At 48.1% G+C, this 26,013-nt stretch overlaps 1 protein-coding gene across 10 annotated transcripts in view; it reads right to left on the bottom strand.

The window, feature by feature from the left end:
- Nucleotides 1-26,013, bottom strand: part of LOC144579193 (serine/threonine-protein kinase PAK 4-like) — a 180,649-nt gene that overhangs the window by 53,417 nt on the left and 101,219 nt on the right. For all 10 annotated transcript variants that reach the window (XM_078348541.1, XM_078348520.1, XM_078348522.1 and 7 more), the window contains one exon: nucleotides 1-26,013. This exon is cut by the window's left edge and continues 53,417 nt beyond it. The gene's annotated coding sequence lies outside the window, so the exon portion shown is untranslated.

The following is a 26,013-nucleotide window of genomic DNA, read 5'->3' as shown; positions in this document are numbered from 1 at the left end:
GAGCTTCGTTTGCTCTGAACTGTACCTTGCTGAGAGCTTGTTCTGCTAAGATTTCCATTTGCTCTGTGCTTCCACTTGCTCAGAGCTCCATCTGTTCAGAGCTTCATATGCTCTGAGCTTTATCTTTTGCAGAGCTCAATATGCTAAGAATTCCATATGCTCTGAGCTTTATTTAGTTCAGAGCTCCTTCTCCTCTGAGCTCCATTTGCTCTGAGCTCCATGTTGCTCAGAGCACCATCCTATTCAGAGCTCCATCTTGCTCAGAGATCCATCTGCTCTGACCTTCATCTTGCTCAGAGCTCCATCTCCTCTGAACCTTTTCTTCTGCAGAGCTCCATCTACTCTGAGCTCCAATTTGCTCAGAACTCCATCTGCTCTGAAGTTTATCTAGCTCAGAGCTTGATCTGCTCTAATATTTATCTTACTCAGAGCTCCATCTTCTCTGATCTCCATCTTACTCGGTGCTCCATTCACTCCAAGTTCCATCTTGCTCTCAGCCACATCTGCTCTGAGCTCTTTTCACTCCAAGCTCCATCTGCCCTCAGCTTCATTTTGCTCGTTGCTCCACCTGCTCTGAGCTTCATCTCGCTCAGAAGTCCATCTGCTCTGAACTTTTACTTGCTCAGAGCTCCATTTGCTCTGAGCTACATCTTGCCCAGAGCTCCATCAGTTGTGAGCTTCACCCTGATGAGAGTGCTATCTGCTCTGAGCTCCACGTTGCTGAGAGCTTCATCTGCTCTGAGCTCTGTCTTGCTAAGGGCTCTCTCTGTTCTAAGCTCCAACTTGCTCAGACCTCCATCTGCTCCGAGTTCCATCTTGATCTGAGCTCTTATTACTCCAAGTCCAATCTAGCTTTTAGCTCCATCTTAAGAGAGTAACATCAGCTCCAGGCTCCAAAATACTTGGAGCTGTTTCTTGTCTGAGACTTATCTGCTCAGAGCTCCATCTGCTGAGAATTCCATCTGCTTTAAGCCCTCTTCTCTCAGAGCTCCATATGCTCTGAGCTTCATTTGCTCTTTGTTTCAATCACTCTGATCTCCATTTTTTTCTGAGCACTATCAGCTATGAGCTCCACCTGCTCTGAGCTCCTTTTACTCCAAGCTTAATGTAGCTCATGGCTCCATCTTACACAGCTCTAAGCTCCATCTTACTTGGAGCATCCTCTGGTCTGAGCTTAAGCTTCTCAGAATTTAAACTGTTCAGAGCTCCATTTGCTCTGACTTCTACCTTGCTCAGAGCTCTACCCGTTCTGAGCTGCATCTTGCTCAGAACTCCATTGGCTCTTATCTCGATCTTGCTTAGAGCTTTATCTGGTTTGAATTTTATCTGGCTCAGAGCTCCATCTACTCTGAGATCCATGTTGTTCAGAGCTCCATTTTCCACAGTGTTCCAATCACTTCGAGTTTCCTCTTGCTCTGAGCAACATCTGCTTTGAGATCGATTCAACTGAAGCTCCATCTGCTCTGAGCTCTATCATACTCAGAACTCCATCATCTCTGAGCTCCATCTGGCTCAGAGCTCCATCTTCTCTGAACTTTACCTTGCTCAGAGCTCCGTCTGCTCTGAACTGTACCTTGCTGAGAGCTCGATCTGCTAAGATTTCCATTTGCTCTGAGCTTCCACTTGCTTAGAGCTCCATCTGTTAAAAGCTTCATATGCTCTGAGCTTTATCTTTCACAGAGCTTAATCTGCTAAGAGTTCCATCTGCTCTGAGCTTTATTTTGTTCAGAACTTCTCCTGTGAGCTCCATTTTCTCTCAGCTCCATGTTGCTCAGTGCTTCAATCACTCCGAGCTCCATCTTGCTCTGAGCACTACCTGCTCGGAGCTCCTTTCACTCCAAGCTCCATCTAGCTCATGGCTCCATCTTACACAGATCCAAGCTCCATCTTGCTTGGAGCTCCCTCTGGTCTGCGTTAAAGCTTCTCAAAATTTAACCTGTTCAGAGCTCCATTTGCTCTGGCTTCTACCATGCTCAGAGCTCCATCTGCTCAGAGCTCTCAACGCTCTGAGCTGCATCTTACTCAGAACTCCATTGGCTCTTAGCTCGATCTTGCTCAGAGCTTCATATGCTTTGAATTTTATCTGGCTTAGAGGTCCACCTGCTCTGAGCTTCATATTGTTCAGAGCTCCGTCATCCACAGTGCTCCAATCACTTCGAGTTTCGTCTTGCTCTGAGCACCATCTGCTTTGAGCTCGTTTCAACTCAAGCTCCATCTTCTCTGAGCTCTGTCATGCTCAGAACTCCATCCTCTCTGAGCTCCATCTTTCTCAGAGCTCCATCTGCTCTGAGGCTTTCCTTGCTCAGAGCTCCGTCTGCTCTGAAATGTACCTTGCTGAGAGCTCGATCTCCTAAGAGTTCCATTTGCTCTGAGCTTCCACTTGCTCAGAGCTCCATCTGTTCAGAGCTTCATATGCTCTGAGCTTTATTTTTCGCAGAGCTCCATCTGCTAAGAGTTCCATCTGCTCTGTGCTTTATTCAGTTCAGAGCTCCTTCTCTGAGCTCCATTTGCTCTGAGATCCATGTTGCTCAGAGCACCATCCTATTCAGAGCTCCATCTTGCTCAGAGATCCATCTGCTCTGAGCTTTACTTGCTCACAGCTTCGTCTGCTCTAAGCTCCATCTTGCTCAGACCTCTATATTTTCTGAGATCCCACTTGCTCAGATCTCCATCTCCTCTGAGCTCCAACTTGCTCAGTGCTCAAATCACTCTGAGCTTCCTCTTGCGGTAAACACTGTCTGCACTGAGCTCCTTTCATTCCACGCTCCCTGTAGCTCATAGTTCAATGTGACACACAGGAAAGTCAGCTGCAAGCAAGATTTCTTCTCGTCCGAGCTTAATCTTTTCAGAGCTTCACCTGCTCAGAGCTCCATCTGCTCTGAGCTTCCATTTGCTCAGAGCTCCATCTGCTCAGATCCCCATCGACTCTGAGCTTTATCTTCCTCAGATCTCCATCTGCTCTGAGCTTCCATTTGCTCAGAGCTCCATCTGCTCAGATCCCCATCGACTCTGAGCTTTATCTTGCTCAGATCTCCATTTGCTCTTAACTGTCTTGCTCAGAGCTGCTTCTTGTCTGAGCTTAATCTTCTCGAAGCTTCACCTGCTCAGAGCTCCATCTGCTCTGTCTTTTATTTCGCTCAGAACTGCATTTCCTCTTACCTCCATCTTGCTCAGAGCTCCATCTGTTCTGAATTTTATCTTGCCTTGAGCTCCACCTTGCTCAGATCTCCATCTGCTCTGAGCTTTATCTTGCTCAGAGCTCCATCTGCTTTGACCTCCACCTTTCTCAGTGCTCCACTCTCTTCGCGTACAAACTTGCTCTCAGCATCATCTTCTCTGAGCTCTTTTCACTCCAGGTTCCAACTGTTCTCAGCTTCCTCCTGCTCAGAGCTCCATCTGCTCCGAGCTCTAACTTGCTCAGTGCTTCATCTCGCCCTCTGCACCGTCTGCTTTGAGCTCAGATTACTCCAGGCTCCATCTAGCTCTTTGCCCCATCTTAAAGGAACATCAGATCAGGGCTCCGTCTTCTTTGGAGCTCCTTCTTTTCTGAGCTTTACCTGCTCAGAGCTTCGTCTGCTCTGAGCTCTATCTTTCTCTGAGCTCCATCTGTTCAGACCTCCCTCGGCTTTGAGCTATATTTAGCTCAGATGTCCATCTGCTCTGAGCTGTCTTGCTCAGTGCTCCTTCTTCTCTGAGCTTAATCTGCTCAAAGCTTAACCTGCTCAGGGCTGCATCTACTCTGAGCTCCATCTTGCTCAGTTTTCCTCTTTGTTTTCCATCTTTCTCTGAGGACTATCTGCTCGGAGCTCCTTTCAATCAAAAAACAATCTAGCTCGTAGCTCCATGTCTCACAGAGGAACATCAGCTCCAAGCCCCATCTTGCTTGGAGCTCCTTCTTGTCAGAGCTTAATCTTCTCAGAGCTTAATGTGATCAGATCTCCATCTGCTCTGAGCTTTACCTTGCTCAGAGCTCCGTCTGCTCAGATCTGCATTGTCTCTGAGCTCTATCTTGCTCATATCTCCATCTGCTCTTAGCTCCATCTTGCTCAGACCTCCTTCTGTCTGAGCTTAATCTGCTCAGATCTTAAGCAGCTCAGAGTTCTATCTGCTCTGAGCTCTATCTTGCTCAGAACTCCATCTGCTCCGAGTTCCATCTTGATCTGTGCTCTTACTCCACGTCCAATCTAGCTTTTAGTTCCATCTTAAGAGAGTAACATCAGCTCCAGGCTCCAAAATACTTGGAGCTGTTTCTTGTCTGAGATTTATCTGCTCAGAGCTCCATCTGCTGAGAACTCCATCTGCTTTAAGCCCTGTTCTCTCAGAGCTCCATATGCTCTCAGCTCCATTTGCTCTTTGGTTCAATCACTCTGAGCTCCATCTTGCTCTGAGCACTATCTGCTCTGAGCTCCACCTGCTCTGAGCTTTTTTCACTCCAAGCTCCATCTAGCTCATGGCTCCATCTTACACAGCTCCAAGCTCCATCTTACTTGGAGCTTCCTGTGGTCTGGGCTTAATCTTCTCAGAATTTGACCTGTTCAGAGCTCCATTTGCTCTGACTTCTACCTTGCTCAGAGCTCTATCTGTTCAGAGCTCTCTCCGCTCTGAGCTGCATCTTGCTCAGAACTCCATTGGCTCTTAGCTCGATCTTGCTCAGAGCTTTATCTGCTTTGAATTTTATCTGGCTCAGAGCTCCATCTACTCTGAGATCCATATTGTACAGAGCTCCATTTTCCACAGTGTTCCAATCACTTCGAGATTCGTCTTGCTTTGAGCACCATCTGCTTTGAGCTCGATTCAACTGAAGCTCCATCTGCTCTGAGCTCTATCATACTCAGAACTCCATCATCTCTGAGCTCCATCTGGCTCAGAGCTCCATCTGCTCTGAACTTCACCTTGCTCACAGCTCCGTCTGCTCTGAACTGTACCTTGCTAAGAGCTCGATCTGCTAAGATTTCCATTTGCTCTGAGCTTCCACTTACTCAGAGCTCCATCTGTTCAGAGCTTCATATGCTCTGAAGTTTATCTTTCGCAGAGCTCAATCTGCTAAAAGTTTCATCTGCTCTGCGCTTTATTTTGCTCAGAGCTCCTTCTCTGAGCTCCATTTGCTCTGAGCTCCATCTTGCTCAGAGCACCATTCCATTCAGAGCTCCATCTTGCTCAGAGATCCATCTGCTCTGAGCTTTTCTTGCTCACAGCTCCGTCTGCTCTGAGCTCCATCTTGCTCAGAGCTCTACATTCTCTGAGCTCCCACTTGCTCAGACCTTCATCTCCTCAGAGCTCCATCTTTCTCAGTGCTCAAATCACTCTGAGCTTCCTATTGCGGTAAACACTATCTGCATTGACCTCTTCTCACTCCAAGCTTTCTGTAGCTCATAGCTCAATGTGACACACAGGAAAGCCAGCTGCAAGCAAGATTTCTTCTCAACCGAGCTTAATCTTTTCAGAGCTTCACCTGCTCAGAGCTCCATCTGCTCTGAGCTTCCATTTGCTCAGAGCTCCATCTGCTCAGATCCCCATCGACTCTGAGCTTTATCTTGCTCAGATCTCCATCAGCTCTTAGCTGTCTTGCTCAGAGCTCCTTCTTGTCTGAACTTAATCTTCTCGAAGCTTAACCTGCTCAGAGCTCCATCTTCTTTGAGCTCTATTTTGCTCAGAACTGCATTTCCTCTTACCTCCATCTTGCTTAGCCCTCCATCTGTTCTGAAGTTTATCTTGCTTTGAACTGCACCTTGCTCAGATCTCCATCTGCTCTGAGCTTTTTCTTGCTCAGAGGTCCATCTGCTTTGACCTCCACCTTTCTCAGTACTCCTCGCTTCGAGTACAAACAGCTCAAAACACCGTATTCTCTCAGCTTTTTCACTCCAGATTCGAAATGTTCTGAACTTCCTTTTGCTCAGAGCTTCTTCTACTCCGAGCTCCAACTTGCTCATTGCTCCATCTCGCCCTCAGCACCATCTGCTCTGAGCTCCGGTAACTCCAGGCTCGATCTCGCTTTTTGCCCCATCTTACCAAAGGAACATCAGATCCGGGCTCCCTCTCCTTTGAAGATCCTTCTTCTCTGAGCTTAACCTGCTCAGAGCTTCGTCTGCTCTGAGCTCTATCTTTCTCTGAGTTTCATCTGTTCAGGTCTCCTTCGGCTCTGAGCTTTATTAAGCTCAGATTTCAATATGCTCTGAGCTCTGTCTTGCTCAGAGCTTCTTCTTGTCTGAGCTTAATCTGCTTGGAGCTTAGCCTGCTCAAAGCTCTATGTGCTCTGAGCTCTATCTTGCTCAGAACTCCATTTGCTGTGACCTCCATCTTGCTCAGAGCTCCATCTCCTCTGAACTTTATCTTCCTCAGAGCTCCGTTTACTCTGGGCTCCAATTTATTCAGAACTCCCTCTGCTCTGTAGTTTATCTAGCTCAGAGCTTGATTTGCTCTAATATCCATGTTATTCAGAGCTCCATCTGCTCTGATCTCCATCTTGCTCGGTGCTCCATTCACTCCAAGTTCCATCTTGCTCTCAGCAACATCTGCTCTGAGCTTTTTTTCACTCCAAGCTCCATCTGCCCTCAGCTCCATTTTGCTCGGAGCTCCATCTACTCTGAGCTTCATCTCGCTCAGAAGTCCATCTGCTCTGAACTTTTTTTGCTCGGAGCTCCATTTGTTCTGAGCTCCATCTAGCCCAGAGCTCCATCTGCTGTGAGCTTCACCTTGCTGAGAGCGCTATCTGCTCTGAGCTGAACCTTGCTGAGTGCTTCATCTGCTCTGAGCTCCGTCCTGCTAAGGGCTCCATCTGCTCTAAGCTCCAACTTGCTCAGACCACCATCTGCTCTGAGTTCCATCTTGCTCAGTGCTCTTTTTACTCCAAGTCCATTCTAACATTCAGCTCCATCTTAAGAGAGTAACATCAGCGCCAGGCTCCAAACTGCTTGGAGCTGTTTCTTGACTGAGCTTTATCTGCTCAGAGCTCCATCTTCTTAGAACTCCTTCTGCTTTAATCCCTGTTTTCTCAGAGCTCCATATTCTCTGAGCTCCATCTTGCTCAGTGCTTCAATCACTCCGAGCTCCATCTTGCTCTGAGCACTACCTGCTCTGAGCTCCTTTTACTCCAAGCTCCATCATAGCTCATGGCTCCATCTTACAAAGCTCCAAGCTCCATTTTCTTGGAGCTCCCCTTGGTCTGAGCTTAAGCTTCTCAGAATTTAACCTGTTCAGAGCTCCATTTGCTCTGACTTCTACCTTGCTCAGAGCTCCATCTGCTAAGAGCTCTCTCCACTTTGAGCTGCATCTTGCTCAGAATTCCATTGGCTCTTAGCTCGATCTTGCTCAGAGCTCTATCTGTTTTCAATTTTATCTGGCTCAGAGCTCCATCTGCTCTAAGATCCATGTTGTTCAGAGCTCCATCTTCCACAGTGCTCCAATCCCTTCGTATTTCATGTTGCTCTGAGCACCATCCGCTTTGAGCTCGTTACAACTCCAGCTCCAACTGCTCTGAGCTCTATCATGCTCAGAACTCCATCCTCTCTGAGCTCCATGTTACTCAGAGCTCCATCTGCTCTCGGGTTTACCTTGCTCAGAGCTTCATCTGCTCTGACCGTTACCTTGCTCAGAGCTCTGTCTGCTCTGAACTGCACCTTGCTGAGAGCTCGATCTGCTAAGATTTCCATTTGCTCTGAGCTTCCACTTGCTCAGAGCTCCATCTGTTCAGAGCTTCATATGCTCTGAGCTTTATCTTTCGCAGAGCTCAATCTGCTAAGAGTTCCATCTGCTCTGAGCTTTATTTTGTTCAGAGCTCCTTCTCCTCTGAGCTCCATTTGCTCTGAGCTCCATGTTGCTCAGAGCACCATCCTATTCAGAGCTCCATCTTGCTCATAGATCCATCTGCTCTGAGCTATTCTTGCTCACAGCTCCGTCTGCTCTGAGCTCCATCTTGCTCAGAGCTCTACCTTCTCTGAGCTCCCACTTGCTCAGACCTCCATCTCCTCTGAGCTCCAACTTGCTCAGTGCTCAAATCACTCTGAGCTTCCTCTTGCAGTAAACACTATCTGCATTGAGATTTTTTCACTCCAAGCTCCCTGTAGCTCATAGCTCAATGTGACACACAGGAAAGTCAGCTGCAAGATTTCTTCTTGTCCGAGCTTAATCTTTTCAGAGCTTCACCTACTCAGAGCTCCATCTGCTCTGAGTTTCCATTTGCTCAGAGCTCCATCTGCTCAGATCCCCATTGACTCTGAGCTTTATCTTGCTCAGATCTCCATCTGCTCTTAGCTCTGTCTTGCTCAGAGCTCGTTCTTGTCTGAGCTTAATCTTCTCGAAGCTTAACCTGCTCAGATCTCCATCTGCTCTGAGCTCTAGTTTGCTCAGAACTGCATTTGCTTTTACCTCCACCTTGCTCAGATCTCTATCTGCTCTGAGCTTTATCTTGCTCAGAGCTCCATCTGTTTTGACCTCCACCTTTCTCAGTGCTCCACTCACTTCGAGTACAAACTTGTTCTCAGCACCATCCTCTCTGAGCTCTTTTCACGCCAGATTCCAACTGTTCTGAGCTTCCTTTTGCTGAGAGCTCCATCTGCTCCGAGCTCCAACTTGCTCCGTGCTCCATCTCGCCCTCAGCACCGTCTGCCCTGAGCTCCGTTAACTCCAGGCTCCATCTAGCTCTTTGCCCCATCTTAACTAAAGAACATCAAATCCGGGCTCCGTCTTCTTTAGAGCTCCTTCTTGTCTGAGCATAACCTGCTCAGAGCTTCTTCTGCTCTGAGCTCTATCTTTCTCTGAGCTCCATCTTTTCAGACCTCTATCGGCTTTGAGCTTTATTTAGCTCAAACCTCCATCTGCTCTGAGCTCAGTCTTGCTCAGAGGTCCTTCTTTTCTGAGCTTAATCTGCTTGGAGCTTAGCCTCCTCAGATCTCTATCAGCTCTGAACTCTATCTTGCTCAGAACTCCATCTGCTGTGACCTCCATCTTGCTCAGAGCTCCATCTCCTCTGAACTCTATCTTCCGCAGAGCTCCATCTATTCTGGGCTCCAATTTGCTCAGAACTGCATCTGCTCTGAGGTTTATCTGACTCAGAGCTTCATCATCTCTGATCTCCATCTTACTCAGAGCTCCATCTGTTCTGATCTCCATCTTACTTGGTGCTCCCTTCACTCCAAGTTCCATCTTGCTCTCAGCAAAATCTGCACTGAGCTCTTTTCACTCCAATCTCCATCTGCCCTCAGCTCCATTTTGCTCAGAGCTCCATCTGCACTGAGCTTCATCTTGCTCAGAAGTCCATCTGCTTTGAACTTTTTCTTGCTCAGAGCTCCATTTGCTCTGAGCTCCATCTTGCCCAGAGCGCCATATGCTGTGAGCTTCACTTTGCTGAGAACGCTCTCTGCTCTGAGCTCCACCTTGCTGAGAGTTCATCTGCTCTGAGCTCCGTCTTGCTCAAAGCTCCCTCTGCTCTAAGCTCCAACTTTCTCAGACCTCCATCTGCTCCGAGTTACATCTTGTTCAGTGCTCTTTTTACTCAAAGTCCAATCCAACTTTTATCTCCATCTTAAGATAGTAACATCAGCTCCAGGCTCCAAAATGCTTGGAGCTGTTTCCTGTCTGAGCTTGACCTGCTCAGAGCTCCATCTGATGAGAACTCCATCTGCTTTAAGCCCTGTTCTCTCAGAGCTCCATCTGCTCTGAGCTCCATGTTTCTCAGTTCTTCAATCACTCCAAGCTCCATCTTGCTCTGAGCACTACCTGCTCGGAGCTTCTTTCACTCCAAGCTCCATCTAGCTCATGGCTCCATCTTACGCAGCTCCAAGCTCCATCTTGCTTGGAGCTCTTTCTGGTCTGAGCTTAAGCTTCTCAGAATTTAACCTGTTCAGAGCTCCATTTGCTCTAACTTCTACCTTACTCAGAGCTCCATCTGCTCAGAGCTCTCTCCTCTTTGAGCAGCATCTTGCTCAGAACTCCATTGGCTCTTAGCTCGATCTTGCTCAGATCTCAATCTGCTTTGAATTTTATCTGGCTCAGAGCTCCATCTGCTCTGAGATCCATATTGGTCAGTGCTCCGTCTTCCAAAGTGCCTTAATCACTTCGAGTTTCGTCTTGCTCTGAGCCCCATCTGCTTTTAGCTAGTTTCAACTTAAGCTCCAACATCTCTGAGCTCTATTATGCTCAGAACTCCATCCCCTCTGAGCTCCATCTTGCTCAGAGCTGCACTCGTTCTCGGCTTTACCTTGCTCAGAGCTTCATCTGCTCTGTCCTTTAACTTGCTAAGAGCTCCGTCTGATCTGAACTGTACCTTGCTGAGAGCTCGATCTGCTAAGAGTTCCGTTAGCTCTGAGTGTCCACTTGCTCAGAGCTCCATCTGTTCAGAGCTTGATATACTCTGAGCTTTATCTTTTGCAGAGCTCAATCTGCTAAGAATTCCATCTTCTGAGCTTTATTTTGTTCAGAGCTCCTTCTCTGAGCTCCATGTGCTCTGAGCTCTATCTTCCTCAGAGCACCATCCTATTCAGAGCTCCATCTTGCTCAGAGATCCATCTGCTCTGAGCTCTTCTTGCTCACAGCTCCGTCTGCTCTGAGCTTCATCTTGCTCAGAGCTCTACATTCTCTGAGCTCCCACTTGCTCAGACCTCCATCTCCTCTGAGCTCCAACTTGCTCAGTGCTCAAATCACTCTGAGCTTCCTCTTGCGGTAAACACTATCTGCACTGAGCTCCTTTCACTCCAGGCTCCCTGTAGATCATAGCTCAATGTGACACACAGGAAAGTCAGCTGCAAGCAAGATTTCTTCTCATCCGACCTTAATCTTTTCAGAGCTTCACCTGCTCAGAGCTCCATCTGCTCTGAGCTTCCATTTGCTCAGAGCTCCATCTGCTCAGATCCCCATCGACTCTGAGCTTTATCTTGTTCAGATCTCCATCTGCTCTTAGCTCTGTCTTGCTCAGCGCTCCTTCTTGTCTGAGCTTAATCTTCTCGAAGCTTAACCTGCTCAGAGCTCCATCTGCTCTGAGCTCTAGTTTGCTCAGAACTGCATTTTCTCTTACCTCCATCTTGCTCAGCGCTCCATCTGTTCTGCAGTTTATCTTGCTTTGAACTGCACCTTGCTCAGATCTCCATTTGCTCTGCGCTTTTTCTTGCTCAGAGCTCCATCTGCTTTGACCTCCACCTTTCTCAGTACTCCTCTCACTTCGAGTACAAACAGCTCTAAGCACCATATTCTCTGAGCTTTTTCACTCCAGGTTCCAACAGTTCTGAAATTCCTCTTGCTCAGAGTTTCATCTACTCCGAGCTCCAACTTGCTCATTGCTCCATCTCGCCCTCAGCACCGTCTGTTCTGAGCTCCGTTCACTCCAGTCTCAATCTCGCTCTATGTCCCATCTTAACAAACGAACCTCAGATCCGGGCTCTCTCTCCTTTGAAGCTCCTTCTTGTCTGAGCTTAACCTGCTCAGAGCTTCGTCTGCTCTGAGCTCTATCTTTCTCTGAGCTCCATCTGTTCAGATCTCCATCGGCTCTGAGCTTTATTAAGCTCAGATTTCAATCTGCTCTGAGCTCTGTCTTGCTCAGAACTTCTTCTTGTCTGAGCTTAATCTGCTCGGAGCTTAGCCTGCTCAAAGCTCTATGTGCTCTGAGCTCTATCTTGCTCAGAACTCCATCTGCTGTGACCTCCATCTTCCTCAGAGCTCCATCTACTCTGGGCTCCACTTTACTCAGAACTCCATCTGCTCTGTGGTTTATGTAGCTCAGAGCTTGATCTGCTCTGATCTCCATCTTAATCAGAGCTCCATCTGCTCTGATCTCCATATTGCTCGGTGCTCCATTCACTCCAAGTTCCATCTTGCTCTCAGCAACATCTGCTCTGAGCTCTTTTCACTTCAAGTTCCATCTGCCCTCAGCTCCATTTGTCGCGGAGCTCCATCTGCTCTGACCTTCATCTCGCTCAGAAGTCCATCTGCTCTGAACTTTTTTTGCTCGGAGCTCCATTTGCTCTGAGTTCCATCTTGCCCAGAGCTCCGTCTGCTGTGATCTTCACCTTGCTGAGAGCACTATCTGCTCTGAGCTCAACCTTGCTGAGTGCTTCATCTGTTCTGAGCTCCGTCCTGCTAAGAGCTCCATCTGCTCTAAGCTCCAACTTGCTCAGACCTCCATCTTCTCCGAGTTACATCTTGCTCAGTGCTCTTTTTACTCAAAGTCCAATCCAGCTTTTAGCTCCATGTTAAGATAGTAACATCAGCTCCAGGCTCCAAAATGCTTGGAGCTGTTTCCTGTCTGAGCTTGATCTGCTCAGAGCTCCATCTGCTGAGAACGCCATCTGCTTTAAGCCCTGTTCTCTCAGAGCTTCATCTGCTCTCAGCTCCATTTTTCTCAGTTCTTCAATCAGTCGGAGCTCCATCTTGCTCTGAGCACTACCTGCTCTGAGCTCCTTTCACTCCAAGCTTTATCTAGCTCATGGCTCCATCTTACAAAGCTCCAAGCTCCATCTTGCTTGGAGCTCCCTCTGCTCTGAGCTTAAGCTTCTCAGAATTTAACCTGTTCAGAGCTCCATTTGCTCTGACTTCTACCTTGCTCAGAGCTCCATCTGCTCAGAGCTCTCTCCGCTCTGAGCTGCATCTTGCTCACAAGTCCATTGGCTCATAGCTCGATCTTGCTCAGAGCTCCATCTGCTTTGAATTTTATCTGGCTCAAAGCTCCATCTGCTCTGAGCTCCATATTGTTCAGAGCTCCATCTTCCACAGTGCTCCAATCACTTCGAGTTTCGTCTTGCCCTGAGTACCATCTGCTTTGAGATCATTTCAACTCAATCTCCATCTGCTATGAGCTCTATCATGCTCAGAACTCCATCCTCTCTGAGCTCCATCTTGCTCAGAGCTCCATATGTTCTGAAGTTTATCTTGCTTTGAGCTCCACCTTGCTCAGATCTCCATCTGCTCTAAGTTTGTCTTGCCCAGAGCTTCATCTGCTTTGACCTCCACCTTTCTCAGTGCTCCACGCACTTTGAGTACAAACTTGCTCTCAGCACCATCTTGTTTGAGCTCTTTTCACTCCAGGTTCCAACTGTTCTGAGCTTCCTCTTGCTCAGAGCTCCATCTGCTTCCAGCTCCAACTTGCTCAGTGCTCCATCTCGCGCTCAGAACCGTCTGCTCTGAGCTCCGTTCACTCCAGGCTCCATCTAGCTCTTTTCCCCATCTTAACAAAAAAACATCAGATCCGGGCTCCGTCTTTGGAGCTCCTTCTTGTCTTAGCTTAACCTACTCAAAGCATCGTCTGCTCTGAGCTCTATCATCCTCTGAGCTCCATCTGTTCAGATCTCCATCGGCTCTGAGCTTTATTTAACTCAGATCTCCATCTGTTCTGAGCTGTCTTGCTCAGAGCTCCTTCTTGTCTGAGCTTAATATGCTCGGAGCTTAACCTGCTCAGAGCTGCATCTGCTCTGATCTCCACCTTGCTCAGTTCTCCAATCACGTTGGTTTCCATCTTGCTCGGAGCACTATCTGGTCTGAGCTCCGTTCACTCCAAGCTCAATCTAGCTCGTAGCTCCATGTCACACAGAGGAACATCAGCTCCAACTCCGTCTTGCTTGGAGCTCCGTCTTGTCAGAGCTTTATCTTCTCAGAGCTTTATGTGATCAGATCTCCATCTGCTCTGAGCTTTACCTTGCTAAGAGCTCCGTCTGCTCAGATCTGCATTGGCTCTGAACTCTATCTTGCTCATATCTCCATCTGCTCTGAGCTTCATCTTGCTAAGACCTTTTTCTGTCTGAGCTTAATCTGCTCGGAGCTTAACCTGCTCAGAGCTCTATCTTGTTCAGAACTCCATCTGCTCTGAGCTCCATATTGTTCAGAGCTCCATCTTCTACAGTGCTCCAATCACTTCGAGTTTCATCTTGCTCTGGGCACTATCTGCTTTGAGCTCGTTTCAACTCAAGCTCCAACTGCTCTGAGCTCTACCATGCTCAGAACTCCATCCTCTCTGAGCTCCATGTTGCTCAGAGCTCCATCTGCTCGCGGCTTTACCTTGCTCAGAGCTTCGTCTGCTCTGACCTTTACCTTGTTCAATGCTCCGTCTACTCTGAACTGTACCTTGCTGAGAGCTCAATGTGCTAAGTGTTCCATTTGCTCTGAGCTTCCACTTGCTCAGAGCTCCATCTGTTCAGAGCTCCATATGATCTGAGCTTTATCTTTCGCAGAGCTCAATCTGCTAAGAGTTCCATCTGCTCTGAGCTTTTAGTTCAGAGCTCCTTCTCCTCTGAGATCCATTTGCTCTGAGCTCCATGTTGCTCAGAGCACCATCCTATTCAGAGCTCCATCTTGCTCAGAGATCCATCTGCTCTGAGCTCTTCTTGCTCACAGCTCCGTCTGCTCTGAGCTCCATCTTGCTCAGAGCTCTACATTCTCTGAGCTCCCACTTGCTCAGACCTCCATCTCCTCTGAGCTCCAACTTGCTCAGTGCTCAAATCACTCTGAGCTTCCTCTTTCGGTAAACACTATCTGCACTGAGCTCATTTCAATCCAAGATCCCTGTAGCTCATAGCTCAATGTGACACACAGGAATGTCAGCTGCAAGCAAAATTTCTTCTCGTCCGAGCTTAATCTTTTCAGAGCTTCACCTGCTCAGAGCTCCATCTGCTCTGAGCTTCCATGTGCTCAGAGCTCCATCTGCTCAGATCCCCATCGACTCTGAGCTTTATCTTCCTCAGATCTCCATCTGCTCTTAGCTCCGTCTTGCTCAGAGCTCGTTCCAGTCTGAGCTTAATCTTCTCGAAGCGTAACCTGCTCAGAGCTCCATCTGCTCTGAGCTCTAGTTTGCTCAGAACTGCATTTGCTCTTACCTCCATCTTGCTCAGAGCTCCATCTGTTCTGGTTTATCTTGCTTTGAGCTCCACCTTGCTCAGATCTCCATCTGCTCTGAGCTTTGTCTTGCTCAGAGCTCCATCTTCTTTGACCTCCACCTTTCTCAGTGCTCCACTCACTTCGAGTACAACCTTGCTCTCAGCACCATCTTCTCTGAGCTCTTTTCACTCCAGGTTCCAACTGTTCTGAGCTTCCTCTTGCTCAGAGCTCCATCTGCTCCGAGCTCCAACTTGCTCAGTGCTCCATCTCGCCCTCAGCACCGTCTGCTCTGAGCTCCGTTCACTCCAGGCTCCATCTAGCTCTTTGCCCCATTTTACCAAAGGAACATTAGATCCGGGCTCCGTCTTCTTTAGAGCTCCTTCTTGTGTGTGCTTAACCTGCTCAGAGCTTCGTCTGCTCTGAGCTCTATCTTTCTCTGAGTTCCATCTGTTCAGATCTCCATCGGCTCTGAGCTTTATTTAGCTCAGATCTCCACCTGCTCTGAGCTCTGTCTTGGTCAGAGCTCCTTCTTGTCTGAGCTTAATCTGCTCAGAGCTTAACCTGCTCAGAGCTGCATCTGCTCTGAGCTCCATCTTGCTCAGTTCTCCATTCACGTTGGTTTCCATCTTGCTCTGAGCACTACCTGCTCTGAGCTCCGTTCACTCCAAGCTCAATCTAGCTCATAGCTCCATGGCACACAGAGGAACATCAGCTTTAACTCCTTTTTGCTTGGATCTCCGTCTTGTCGGAGCTTTATCTTCTCAGATCTTTACATGATCAGATCTCCATCTGCTCTGAGCTTTATCTTGCTCAGAGCTCCGTTGGCTCAGATCTGCATTGGCTCTGAGCTCTATCTTGCTCATATCTCCATCTGCTCTGCGCTCCAACTTGCTCAGACCTCCTACTGTCTGAGCTTAATCTGCTCGGGGCTTAACTTGCTCAGAACTCTATCTGCTCTGAGCTCTATCTTGCTCAGAACTCCATCTTCTGTGACCTCCATCTTGCTCAGAGCTCTATCTCCTCTGAATTTTATCTTCCGCAGAGCTTCATCTACTCTTGGCTCCAATTTGCTCAGAACTGCATCTGCTCTGAGGTTTATCTGGCTCAGATCTTGACCTGCTCTGATCTCCATCTTACTCAGCGCTCCATCTGCTCTGATCTCCATCTTGCTCGGTGCTCCAATCACTCCAAGTTCCATCTTGCTCTCAGCCACATCTGCTCTGAGCTCTTTTCACTCCATGCTCCATCTGCCCTCAGCTTCATTTTGCTCGGAGCTCCATCTGCTCTGAGCTTCATCTCGCTCAGAAGTCCATCTGCTCTGAACTTTTTCTTGCTCGGAGCTTCCTTTGCTCTGAACTCCATCTTGCCCAGAGCTCCATCTGCTGTGAGCTTCACATTGCTGAGAGCACTATCTGCTCTGAGCTCCACCTTGCTGAGAGCTTCATCTGCTCTGAGCTCCGTCTTGCTAAGAGCTCCCTCTGCTCGAAGTTCCAACTTGCTCAGACCTCCATCTGCTCCGAGTTCCATCTTGATCTGTGCTCTTTTTACTCCAAGTCCAATCTAGCTTTTAGCTCCATCTTAGGATAATAACATCAGCTCCAGGCTCCAAAATGCTTGGAGCTGTTTCTTGTCTGAACTTTATCTGCTCAGAGCTCCATCTGATGAGAACTCCATCTGCTTTAAGCTCTGTTCTCTCAGAGCTCCATCTGCTCTGAGCTCCATGTTGCTCAGTGCTTCAATCACTCTGAGCTCCATCTTGCTCTGAGCACTACCTGCTCGGAGCTCCTTTCACTCCAAGCTCCATCTAGCTCATGGCTCCATCTTACACAGCTCCAAGCTCCAACTTGCTTGGAGCTCCGTCTTGTCTGAGCTTAAGCTTCTCAGAATTTAACCTGTTCAGAGCTCCATTTGCTCTGACTTCTACCTTGCTCAGAGCTCCATCTGCTCAGAGCTCTCTCCGCTCAGAGCTGCATCTTGCTCAGAACTCCGTTGGCTCTTAGCTCGATCTTGCTCAGACCTCCATCTGCTTTGAAATTTATCTGGCTCAGAGCTCCATCTGCTCTGAGCTCCATATTATTCAGAGCTCCATCTTTCACAGTGCTCCAATTCCTTCGAGTTTCATCTTGCTCTGAGCACCATCTGCTTTGAGCTCGATTCAACTCAAGCTCCATCTGCTCTGAGCCCTATCATACTCAGAATTCCATCATCTATGAGCTCCATCTGGCTCAGAGCTCCATCTGCTCTGAACTTTACCTTGCTCAGAGCTCCTTCTCTGAACTGTACCTTGCTGAGAGCTCGATCTGCTAAGATTTCTATTTGCTCTGAGCTTCCACTTGCTCAGAGCTCCATCTGTTCAGAGCTCCATATGCTCTGAGCTTTACCTTGCTCAGAGCTTCATCCGCTCTGACCTTTACCTTGCTCAGAGCTCCGTCTGCTCTGAACTGTACCTTGCTGAGAGCTCGATCTGCTAAGCATTCCATTTGCTCTGAGCTTCCACTTGCTCAGAGCTCCATCTGTTCAGAGCTCCATATGATCTGAGCTTTATCTTTCACAGAGCTCAATCTGCTAAGAGTTCCATCTGCTCTGAGCTTTATTCAGTTCAGAGCTCCTTCTCCTCTGAGCTCCATTTGCTCTGAGCTCCATGTTGCTCAGAGCACCATCCTATTCAGAGCTCCATCTTGCTCAGAGATCCATCTGCTCTGAGCTCTTCTTGCTCACAGCTCCGTCTGCTCTGAGCTCCATCTTGCTCAGAGCTCTACCTTCTCTGAGCTCCCACTTGCTCCGACCTCCATCTCCTCTGAGCTCCAACTTGCTCAGTGCTCAAATCACTCTGAGCTTCCTCTTACGGTAAAGACTATCTGCCCTGAGCTCCGTTCACTCCATTCTCCCTGTAGCTCATAGCTCAATGTGACACACAGGAAATTCAGCTGGAAGCAAGATTTCTTCTCGTCCGAGCTTAATCTTTTCAGAGCTTCACCTGCTCAGAGCTCCATCTGCTCTGAGCTTCCATTTGCTCAGAGCTCCATCTGCTCAGATCCCCATCGACTCTGAGCTTTATCTTGCTCTGATCTCCATCTGCTCTTAACTTGCTCAGAGCTCCTTCTTTTCTGAGCTTAATCTTCTCGAAGCTTAACCTGCTCAGATCTCCATCTGCTCTGAGCTCTATTTTGCTCAGAACTGCATTTGCTCTTACCTCCATCTTGCTCAGAGCTCCATCTGTTCTGGTTTATCTTGCTTTGAGCTCCACCTTGCTCAGATCTCCATCTGCTCTGAGCTTTGTCTTGCTCTGAGCTCCATCTGCTTTGACCTCCACCTTTCTCAGTGCTGCACTCACTTCGAGTACAAACTTGCTCTCAGCACCATCTTCTCTGAGCTCTTTTCACTCCAGGGTCCAACTGTTCTGAGCTTCGTCTTGCCCAGAGCTCCATCTGCTCCGAGCTCCAACTTGCTCAGTGCTCCATCTCGCCCTCAGCACCGTCTGCTCTGAGCTCCGTTCACTCCAGGCTCCATCTAGCTCTTTGCCTCACCTTAACCATGGAACATCAGATCCAGGCTCCGTCTTCTTTGGAGGTCCTTCTTGTGTGTGCTTAACCTGCTCAGAGCTTCGTCTGCTCTGAGCTCTATCTTTCTCCGAGCTCCAACTGTTCAGATCTCCATCAGCTCTGAGCTTTATTTAGCTCAGAACTCCATCTGCTCTGAACTCCGTCTTGCTCAGAGCTCCTTCTTGTCTGAGCTTAATCTGCTCGGAGCTTACCCTGCTCAGATCTGCATCTGCTCTGACCTCCATCTTGCTCAGTTCTCCAATCACGTTGGTTTCCGTCTTGCTCTGAGCACTATCTGGTCTGAGCTCCATTCACTCCAAGGTCAATGTAGCTTCGTAGCTCCATGTCACACAGAGGAACATCAGCTCCAACTCCGTGTTGCTTGGAGCTCCGTCTTGTCGGAGCTTTATCTTCTCAGAGCTTAACGTGATCAGATCTCCATCTGCTCTGAGCTTTAGCTTGCTCAGAGCTCCGTCTGCTCAGATCTGCATTGGCTCTGAGCTTTATCTTGCTCATATCTCCATCTGCTCTGAGATCCATGTTCCTCAGAACTCCATCCTACCTTAGCTCCGTCTTGCTCAGAGCTGTATCTGCTCTTGGCTTTACCTTGTTCAGAGCTTCATCTGCTGTGACCTTTACCTTGCTCAGAGCTCCATCTTGCTGAGAGCTTGATCTGCTAAGAATTCTATTTGCTCTGAACTTCCCCTTGCTCAGAGCTCCTTCTGTTTAGGGCTTCATATGCTCTGAGCTTTAGCTCAGATCTCCATCTGCTCTGAGCTCTGTCTTGCTCATAGCTCCTTGTCTGAGCTTAATCTGCTCGGACCTAAACCTGCTCATGGCTCCATCTGCTCTGAGCTTTTTCTGGCTCAGAACTCCTTCTGCTGTTACCTCCACCTTGTTCAGAGCTCCATCTACTCTGAACTCTATCTTGCTCAGAACTCCATCTTCTGTGAGCTCCATCTTGCTCAGTGGCGGATCTGCTCTGATCTCCATCTTGCTCAGTGATCCACTCACTTCTAGTTCCATCCTGCACTTAGCACCATTCGAGCTCTTTTCACTCCAAGCTCCATCGGCCCTGAGCTGCATCTTACTCGGTGCTCCATCTGCTCTGAGCTCCATTTACTTTGAGCTCTATCATTCTCAAAGCTCCATCCTGCTCAGAGGACCTTCTACCCTAAGCTTCATCTTGCTGAGAGCTCCATCTCCTCTGAGCTCCAAATTGCTCAGAGCTCCATTTTCTCCCACCTTCATCTTGCTCAGTGCTCCAACCACTCTGAGCTCCATCTTGCTCTTAGCACCCTCTGCTGAGTTTTTTTCCTCCTAGCTCCATCTCGCTCTTATCTCCATCTTAAAAGAAAAACATCAGCTAAAGGCTCCATCTTGCTTGGAGCTTCTTCTTGTCTGAGGTTAATCTGCTCAGAGCTCCATCTGCTGAGAACTCCATTTGCCCTAAGCCCTTTTTTGCTTAGTTTCTTCTGCTCTGAGCTCCATCTTGCTCAGTGCTCCGATCACTCTGTGCTCGATCTTGCTCTGAGAAGCACCTGCTCTGAGCTCCTATCACTCCCACTCCATTTAACTCTGAGCTCCATGTTACAGAGGAACATACGCTCCAAGCTCCATCTTGCTTGAAGCTCCTTTTCTGAGCTTAATTTGTTCAGAGCTTAACCTGTTCAGAGCTTCACCTGCTCTGAGCTCTACCTTGTTAAGAGCTTTATCTGCTGAGTTATATTTCGCTCACAGCTCCATCTGCTCTAAACTCTGTCTTGAAGAAGGCTCCATCTGCTCTGAACTCCATGTTGCTGAGAGTTGCATATTCTCCAAGATCCATCTTGCTCAGTGCTCCAGTCACTCTGAGCTGTATCTTCCTTTAATCACCAACTTCACAGAGCTTAATTTTTCTTGGAGTTCTGGTCATTCTGAGGTTCATGTTGCTCTGAGCACCATCTACTTGGAGCTCCAGATTGCTTTGGTTACCATCTGCTTGGAAGCAATTTCTGTGAGTGCCATCTGTTCCAAGCTCTAATCACTCTTAGCTCCATCTTGCTACGAGTACTATATGCTCAAAACTCCATTTTGCTCTGAGCACCATCTACTCTGAACTACATCTTGCTCAGAGCTCCAACTATTCTGAATTCTATCTTGTTCTAAGCACAATTTGCTCAGAGCTCCATCTTGCTTTGAGCAACATCTGATCTAAACCCCATCTGCTCAGAGTTCCATTTCCTCCACGCTCCATCTTGTTCTGGGCAGTTTTTTCGGAGCTCCATTGTACACTGGGCACCATCCGCTTGGAGCTCCATCTCACTGTGCCCATCTTCTTCTCTGAGCTCCATCTTGCTCTGACCACCATCTGCTTGGAGCTCCATCTTGCTAAGAACTCCAATCACTTCGAGCTCCATTTTGCTCTGAGTACCATCTACTCAAGAGTTCCATCTGGATCGAAGCACCATCTACTCAGAGCTCCATCTCATTGTGAACATCTTATCCGAGATCCATCTTGCTCTGTGTGCCATTTGCTTGGAACTCCTTCTTACACTGAACAACATCTGCTCTGAGTTCCACGTTGCTCAAAGCTCCCTCAGCTCCACGGTGCATATTGCTTGGAGTTCTAATCACTCTGAGCTTTATCCTGCTGTAAGGACCAACTGCTCTGAGCTCCACCAAAAACCAAGCAACACCTGCACCAAGCTCCAGCTTGCTTACAGCTCCTTATGGCTCAAAGCTCCATCTGCTCTGAGCACCATCTTGTTGAGAACTCCATCTTCCTCTGCACTCCGTCTTACACAGAGGAACATCAGCTCCAAGTTCAATCTTCCATGGAGCTGCTTCTTTTCTGAGCTTAATTGGCTCAGAGCTTCATCTGCTCTTAGCTCTGTCTTGCTCAAAACTTAATCTGCTTGGAGCTTAACCTCCTCAGAGATCCATTTGCTCTGAGCTCTATCTTGTTCAGAACTCCATCTGCTCTTACCTCCATCTGTTCTGAACTTTATCTTGCTCAGAGCTCCATCTTGCTCATAGCTCCATCTGCTCTGAGCTTTGTCTTGCTCAGAGCTCCAGCTGCTCCGAGCTCCAACATGCTCAGTCTTCCATCTTGCCCTGAGCATCGTCTGCTCTGAGCTCCGTTCACTCCTGGCTCCATCTAGCTCTTTGCTCCATCTTAACAAAGGAACATCTGATCCGGGCTCCATCTTCTTTGGAGCTACTTCTTGTCTAGAGCTTAACCTGCTCAGAGCTACATCTGTTCATATCTCCATTGGCTTTGAGCTTTATTTTTCTCACATCTTCATCTGCTCTGAGCTCTGTCTTGCTCAGAGCTCCTTCTTCTCTGAGCTTAATCTGCTCGGAGCTAAACCTGCTCAGAGCTCCATCTGCTCTGAGCTCTATCTCGCTCAGAACTCTATCTGCTCTTACCTCCATTTTGCTCAGAGCTCCATCTGCTCTGAACTTTATCTTGCTCAGAACTCCATCTTCTCTGAGCTCCATCTTGCTTAGTACTCGATCTGCTCAGATCTCCATCTTGCTCAGTGATCCATTCACTCCGAGTTCCATCCTGTTCCCCGCACCATGTGCTCTGAGCTCTTTTCACTCCGAGTTCCATTGGCCCTGAGCTGCATGTTGCTTGGAGCTCCATCTGCTTTGAGCTCCATTTACTTAAGCTCTATCATTCTCAAAACTCCATCCTGCTCAGAAGACCGTCTGCTCTTAGCTTCATCTTGCTGAGATCTCCATCTCCTCTGAGCTCCAAATTGCTCAGAGCTCCATTTGCTCCCAGCTCCATCTTGCTCAGTGCTCCAATCTCTCTGAGCTCCATTTTGCTCTGAGCACCATGTTCTCTGAGCTCCTTTCAGTCCACCTCCATCTAGCCCTTAGCTCCATCTTAACAGAGAAACATGAGCTGCAGGCTCCATCTTTCTTGGACCTTTTTCTTGTCTGAGCTTAATCTACTCAGAGCTCTATCTGCTGAGAACCCCATCTGCCCTAACCCTTATTGCTCAGCGCTTCGTCTGCTCTGAGCTCCATCTTGCACAGTGCTCCAATCACTTTGAGCTCCATGTTGCTCTGAGCAGTATCTACTATGAGCTTTTTCACTCCAAGCTCCATCTAGCTCATAGCTCCATCTTACACAGAGGAACATCAGCTCTGAGCTCCATTTTGCTTGGAGCTCCTTCTTTTCTGAGCTTAATCTTCTCAGAGCTTATCCTAATCAGAGTTCCATCTTCTTTGAGCTTTATCTTGATCAGAGCTCCATTTGCTCTGAGTTCTATCTTGCTCAGAGCTCCATCTGCTCAGAGTTCCATCTGCTCTGAGCTCCATCTTGCTCAGAGCTCCTTCTTCTCTGAGCTTAATCTAAGAGCTTAACGTGCTCAGAGATTCATCTGCTCTGAGCTCTTTCTTGCTCAGAGCTCCATCAGATGAAGTTCAGAGCTCTATCTGCTCAGAGCCGACGGAGTTCAGAGCTCATTCTGCTCTGAACTTTTTTGCTCAGAGCTCCAGCCTCTCTGAGCTCCATCTCCTCTGAGCTTTACCTTGATCAGAGCTCAATCTGCTAAGAGCACCATTCGCTCTTAGCTTTGCCTTGCTCAGAGCTCCATTGGCTCAGTGTTCCATCTGCTCTGAGCTTTATCTTTCTCTTAGCTCCATCTGCTCAAAGCTCCATCTTGCTCAGAGCTCCATCCTCTGAGTTTTATATTGCTCAGAGCTCCATCTTGCTCAGATCTCCATCTGCTCTGTGCTTTATCTTGTGCAGATGATCACCTGCCCTGATCTGTACCTTACTTAGAGCTCCATCTGCTAAGAGCTCTATCTGCTTTAAGCTTTATCTTGCTGAGAGCCCGATCTGCAAAGTGCTTCATCTGCTCTGAGCTTTAACTTCCTCTGAGCATAATATGCTCAGAGCTTCATGTGCTCAGAACTCCACCCCTGCTCAAAACTCCATCTTCCCTGAGCCCTATCTTGCTTAAAGCTCTATCTGCTTCGAGCTCCATCTTGCTTTGACCACTATTTGATCTGGGTTCCTTTCACTCCAAGCTCCATCTTGCTCGTAGCTCAATGTTACACAGAGAAACATCAGCTCTGAGCTCCTTCTTGCTTGGAGCTCCTTCTTGTCTGAGCTTATCTCAGAGGTTAACCTGCCCAGAGCTCCATCTGCTCTGAGCTCTATCTTTCTCAGAGCTCCTTTTCTGACCCTACTCTGCTCAGAGCCAAACCTGCTCAGAGCTCCGTCTGCTCTGAGCTGTCTTGATCAGAACTCCGTCTGCTCTCAGCTCCATCTTTTCAGCGTTCCATCTGCTCTGAACTTTATCTTGCTCAGAGCTCAATCTGCTTTGAGCTCCATCTGCTCTCATCTCCATCCTGCTTGGAGCTGCATCTGCTCTGAGCTATATCTTGTGCAGAGCTGCATTTGCTCTGAGCTCTGTCATGCTCAGTTCTCCAATAACTCTGAGCTCCGTCTTGCTCTGAGCACCATCTGCTCTGGAATCCTTTCACTCCAAGCTCCATCTAGCTCTTAGCTCCATCATCCACAGATGAACCTCAGTTCCAAGCTGCATCTTGCTTGGAGCTCCTTCGTGTCTGAGCTTAATCTGCTCAGAGCTTAACCTGCTAAGAGCTCCATCTTCTCTGCACTCTACCTTGCTCAGAACTTCATCTGCTCTGAGCTCCATCTTGCTCAGATGTCCACCTGCTCTGATCTTTATTTTGCTCAGATCTCCATCGGCTCTGAGCTCCATCTTGCTCAGAGTTCCATCCGCTCTGATCTCCATCTTTCTCAGTGCTCCAATCACTCCACTTCCTCTGAACACCATTTGCTCTGAGCTCCTTTCACTCCAAGCTCCATATGCTCTGAGCTCCATCTTGTTCAGAGCCCATCTGCTCCGAGCTCCATCTTGCTCAGTGCGCCAATAACTCTGAGCTTCATCTTGCCATGAGCACCATCTGCTCTGAGCTTCTTTCTCTCCAAGCTCCATCTGCTCTGATCTCCATCTTGCTCAGAACTCCAATCACTCCAAGTTCCATCATGCTCTGAGCACCATCTGCTCTGAGCTCCTTTCACTTCCAGCTTCATCTAGCTCTTATCTTCATTTTACACAGAGGAACATCAGCTCCAAGCTTCATTTTGCTTGGAACTCCTTCTCTTAGCTTAAACTGCTCAGAGCTTAACATGCTCTGAGCTTTATCTTGCTCAGAGCTCCATCTGCTCTGAGCTCCATCTACTCAGAGCTATATCTTGCTCATAAGTATCTTCTCTGAGCTCCATGTTACTTAGAGCTCCATCTGCTCTGAGCTCTCTCTTGCTCAAAGATTTATCTGCTCTGAGCTCTAACTTGCTCATAGCTCCATCTTGCTCAGAGCTCCATGTGCTCAGAGCTCCGTCTTCTCCAAGCTTCATCTTGTTCAGAGTTCCATCTGCTCTGAGCTCTATCTCGCTCAGAGTTCCATCTGCTCTGAGCTCTATTTTGCTCTGAGCTCCCCTAACTCCCCAGGCTCCATCTTGCTTGGAACTCCTTCTTGTTTGAGCTTAATCTGCTCAGAGCTCCATCTGCCCTGAGCCCTATCTTGCTCAGATCTCTATGTGCTCTGAGCTGCATCTTGCTCAGTGCATCAATCACTCTGAGCTCCATCTTGCTCTGAGCACTATCTGCTCTGAGCTCCTTTCCCTCCAAGCTCCATCTAGCTCGAAGCTCAGTGTTACACAGAGAAACATCAGCTCCAAGTTCCATCTTGCTTGGAGCTCTTTCTTGTCTTAATCTTCTCAGAGCTTGACCTGCTCAGAGCTCCATCTGCTCTGAGCTCCATCTTGCTCAGAGCTCCATCTGCTCTGAGCTCTATCTTGTTCAGAGCTCCATGTGCTCTGAACTTTATCTTGCTCTGAGCTCCATCTGCTTAGAGCTCCATCTGCTCAGAGTTCCATGTGCTCAGAGCTCCATATGCTCAGAGTTCCATCTCCTCTGAGCTTTATCTTGCTCAGAGCTCTATCTGTTCTAAGCTCCATCTTGTTCATAGGTCCATCTGTTCTGATCTCCATCTTGCTCAGTACTCCAATCACCCCAAGCTTTATCTTGTCTGAACTTAATCTGCTCAGAGCTTAACCTGCTCAGAGCTCCATCTGCTCTGAGTTTTATCTTGCTCAAAGCTCCCTTTGCTCTGAGCTCTGTCTTGCTCAGAGCTCCATCTGCTATGAGCTTCACCTTGCTAAGAGCTCCATTTGCTCTGAGCTCCATCTGCTCAGAGCTCCATCTGCTCAGAGCTCCATCTGCTCTGAACTCTATCTTGCTCAGAGCTCCATCTTGCTCAGTTCTCCATCTGCTCTGAACTTCATGTTGCTCAGAGCTCCATCTGCTCTGACCTCCATCTTGTTCAGAGTTCCATCTGCTCTGAGCTTTATCTTACTCAGTGCTCCAATCAGTCTGAGCTGCATCCTGCTCTGAGCATCATCTGCTCAGAATGAACCTATATGGATGCATTAGAATTTGGTTCAGCTGCATAAGTAAATCAAATTTAATAGTGGCTTTTTTTCTCACATAAAGGATGTCTGAAGGGAGACAGGCCTGGGGTGGGATGGCAGCACCATGGTCATCTTGTCTCAGGCTTTCAGCTTTTTGCTTTGCCATCCTCAATGCTTGATTTCCATGTTATGTTCTAAAGTGGCTTCTGGAACTCCGGCCATTACAACTGCATT

The sequence above is a fragment of the Callithrix jacchus genome, chromosome 1 (genome assembly GCF_049354715.1).
Source record: "Callithrix jacchus isolate 240 chromosome 1, calJac240_pri, whole genome shotgun sequence".
In the NCBI taxonomy this organism is placed as follows: domain Eukaryota; kingdom Metazoa; phylum Chordata; class Mammalia; order Primates; family Cebidae; genus Callithrix; species Callithrix jacchus.
This window is presented reverse-complemented; position numbering and strand designations above follow the sequence as displayed.